Genomic DNA, 4,172 nt, shown 5'->3' with positions numbered 1-4,172 from the left:
CTGGATCCTCCTGTTCTCCCCAGCTCCCTGGCACGCTGACAGTTCTGCTCTGCAGTGTTGCAAAATTCGATTTTGTTTCTTTTCTTTCTTTTATGTCCTTATCCAAACAGAGATACACAGGAGCAAAATTGGATTTTGGTTTATTCTGAGCAACCCTTGAGCTGGATTTATGTCCTGGCTGAAATGGCTTATGCTTTATTCGTAAAACTTTCTTTCTTTCTTTTTTTGTAAAACTTTCGAGTGTGGGAAGTGGCAAGCACGACCCACAGCGGAGGTGGGTAGAGTCGACCTGCAGGGACGCAGCTTCCACAAGGCCCCGTTCTCCGAGGGCTCTGGGCTTCGACTCCCCACGGGCCCGGCCCTCTCCTGTACCCAGATTGTTGTGTGGCAAATGCCTTTTCTCCACAAGGTGAGGAAGCTTCGTAAAACTCAGAACCACAGTGCCATTGTGTTCACCTATTTCTGTTGCTTATAACAAAATATCTGGAACTGGGTAATTTATAAGAAAATAAAATTTAGTGCTTACAGTTACAGAGGCTGGGAAGTGCAATGTCCAGGTGACACATCTGGAAGGAATCTTCTTGGTGGTGGCTTTACAGCAATGCAGGGGTCTCACATGGCAGAAAACGGTGGAGCAGAGAGAGAGACTCTCACGTGCTCTCCTTCTACAGCCCTCAGAACCACGCCCCTGACCACCAGCCTTCATCCACTCACTACAGCGGGTCCTACAACCTAATCACCTCTTTAAGGCCCCACCTTTCAATTGCCATAATAGGATTTCCCACCCTCAACAGTTGCAGTGGGGATCGAGCTTCTAATACATAAAACTTGGGGGACACAATTCAAGCTTCAGTGAGTTTGGGGGGGGGGCGTTCAATCCACAGCAGTCATGATCAGACTTACAGCCATTACCATGAATTTCTTAATAGCAACGTCTGGTTAGTATTTAAATCTCCCCAGTTGTGCGTGCGTGTGTGTGTGTGTGTGTGNGCAACGTCTGGTTAGTATTTAAATCTCCCCAGTTGTGCGTGCGTGTGTGTGTGTGTGTGTGAGAGTGCGTGTGCGTGCGTGTGTGTTTGTGTGTGAGTGAATGTGTGTGCGTGTGAGTGTGTGAATGTGTGTGTGCATGTGAGTGTGTGAATGTGTGAATGTGTGTGCGTGTGAGTGTGTGAATGTGTGTGTGCATGTGAGTGTGTGAATGTGTGAATGTGTGTGCGTGTGAATGTGTGAATGTGTGTGCGTGCGTGTGAGTGTGTGAGTGTGTGTGTGAATGTGTGTGCGTGTGAGTGTGTGAATGTGTGTGTGCATGTGAGTGTGTGAATGTGTGAATGTGTGTGCGTGCGTGTGAGTGTGTGAGTGTGTGAATATGTGAATGTGTGTGTGCATGTGAGTGTGTGAATGTGTGTGTGAGTGTGTGTGTGCGTGTGTTTGAATGTGTGTGAGTGTGAGTGTGTGAATGTGTGTGTGAGTGTGAGTGTGTGAATGTGTGTGTGTGCGTGCGTGTGAGTGTGTGAATGTGTGCGTGCGTGCGTGTGTGTGTGTGAACGTGTGTGCGTGCGCATGCGTGTGTGTGAGTGTGTGTGAATGTGTGTGTGTGTGCGTGTGTGTGTATGCGTGCGTGTGTGTGTGGAGATGTGCATTTTTTCTTTTTTTTTTTTTTTTTTGAGACCGGCCGCACCGCGCTCAGCCAGTGAGCGCACCGGTCATCCCTATATAGGATCCGAACCCGCGGCGGGAGCACTGCTGCGCTCCCAGCACCACACTCTCCCGAGTGCGCCACGGGCTCGGCCCCATATATACATTTTTTAACCATTGGTTTCTTCAAATCTATATCCAAACACATCCTCAGTGTTCGGTTCATGTGTCTTCATCTCATTTCATCTCACCCGGTGGTTCCCAATCTTGCCTGCCTGTTGGGGTGAATGGAGCTTTAGAAAGACTGAAGTGCGAGCCCCAGATTCTGCCATAATCAGTCTGGGGTATGACGCGGGCAGCAGGATTTTCTTTTTTTAATCATGGTAAAATACACATAACATAAAACTGAACATTTTAATCATTTTAAAGTGCACGATTCAATGGCATTAAGTACGTTCACAATGTTGTGCAACCGCCACTATCTAGTTCCAGAACTTTTTCCACCTCCCTAGAGGGACCCCCAACCCCATCATCAGTCATGCCCCATCCCCTCCCCCAGCCCCCCGCAACCACGGATCCACTTTCTGTCTCTGTGGATCGGCCTGTTCTGGACATTTCATGTAAATGGAGTCACACACCGCATGGCCTTTTGTGTCTGGGGTCTGTCACTGAGCGTGACGTTTTCATGGTACCATCCACGTGGTCGCGTGTGTCAGAGCCTCGTTCCTGTTCCCGGCTGAGTGATGTTCCAGTGTGTGGATGGACCGCGCTGAGTTTATTTATTCATCTGCTGATGGACACTTGGGCTGCTTCCACCTTTTGCCTGTTCTTAGTGATGCTGCTATGAACGTCCCTACACGTTTTCTTTTTTCTTCTTTTTTTTTTTTTTGAACATCTATTTTCAATTCTTTTAGGTATGTACTTAGTGGAATTGGTGGGTCATATGGTAACTCTATATTAAACGTATTGAGGGACCACCGAACAGAATTTTTTAACTGAGAAATTTATCAAGGTAATTGTAGATTCTCAAGGAGTCTTAAGAAATAACACAGAGCTATCCCTTGTGTGCTTTTCCCATTTCCCCCAGTGGTAGCATTTTGCAAAATAATAGTCAGTATCACAACCAGGATACTGACATGGATACAATCCACCAATCCTATTTAGATTTCCTCAGTTTTACCTGTCCTCGTGTGTGTGTTTGTGTAGTTTTGTCCAATTTTATTACCTGGGTAGGTTTCTCTGAATGTTTCCATCACTACAGGCCCGTCCCTCCCACACACCCCCATCCCCAACCCCTGGCAACCGCTAATCCGTCTTCCATTTCTAATAGGATATCATTTCAAAAATGTTACATGCGTGATTATTTATTTATTTATTTATTTTTGGCGTCTGGCCGGTGAGGGGATTCCAACCCGTGACCTCGGTGTTATCAGCCCTGTGCTCTGACCAAATGAGCTAACCTGCCAGCCCAGTCTGTGACCTTTTGGAATTGGCTTTGCTTGCTCAGCCTCACTCCCTGGAGTCATCAGGATTTTATAAACTCCCCATGCGGCCAAGGTTGACCTACCTACAGGCACCTGTCCCCCGTTTTTTCCCTGGCGGTTTATTTCTTGAGGAAACCCAGCACCTCAGTTTCCTCATCTGTAAAATGGGAGCAGGGAGGGCTCAGCTCACAGGACACTTGCGGGGATGTCCACCGCCAGTGCTGGTCCCTGAGAAGCTTTGAGATGTCCTGCATGGTTGCCATGGCAGCTACCAACACCACCTGCTCCTGATGCTGCTGCCCTGGCCCTGCCTTGCTGGCTCCTGATTGGAGGAGATGTTGTATCACATGGTCTGAGGGACCAATGAGGAGGTGGTCCAGAGTCTGGGTTCAGACATAGCCTCTGAGTGGGAAAAACTGTAAAACTGGAAACTCTCCGAGGGTAAGTTTTCACTCATTCCTTAAGAGTTAAACATTCTCTGAGTGGTTTAAATGTGTGTATAGAGAGAACCAGGGCCAGAGTGGATACTTTGCCATTTCTCGAAGCTCCAACCCTTGTCAGCACCCAAAGAAGTGAGGCTGATAATTTTATTTCTGGAGGTGCACAGTTAACCCCTCTGAAGAAGGTTCCAGAAACTTTCAGTGTGAGGGCGTTGTGGGCACCTTTCCATCTCTTGAAGTTCTTGTACCTAGAAATAAAAATCGGCCCAGGAGGTTAGACAATTAATACATTCTGTGGTTGGTTTATTTTTAATAAATCATCATTGTAGGTTCAGGGCGTGGGAGATTCTCACAGATTGTTGCTGTTCTGACGCCCACAAGCAGATGGAGATAAACACCCTAGGTAGGTCATTTTGCAAGAAACACAGTTAAACACGCTGAAGATGTTTTGTGTTTTTCTCCCCAGAAACAAATGTTCTGGGCAGAAATGGAGCTGGGTTCTTTGAGTGTTTTGGTACATGGATTAGTTTGTGATTGCTGGGTAACAAACCACCCCAAAACTTGGTGTCTTGAAACAACAATAAATGCCCATTTCTTGTAGTTTCTGTGGGTC

Source organism: Galeopterus variegatus, unplaced genomic scaffold (assembly GCF_000696425.1).
Source record: "Galeopterus variegatus unplaced genomic scaffold, G_variegatus-3.0.2 Scaffold6230, whole genome shotgun sequence".
Taxonomy (NCBI): domain Eukaryota; kingdom Metazoa; phylum Chordata; class Mammalia; order Dermoptera; family Cynocephalidae; genus Galeopterus; species Galeopterus variegatus.
The sequence above is the reverse complement of the archived record's forward strand: the minus strand, read 5'-3'. Positions refer to the sequence as shown.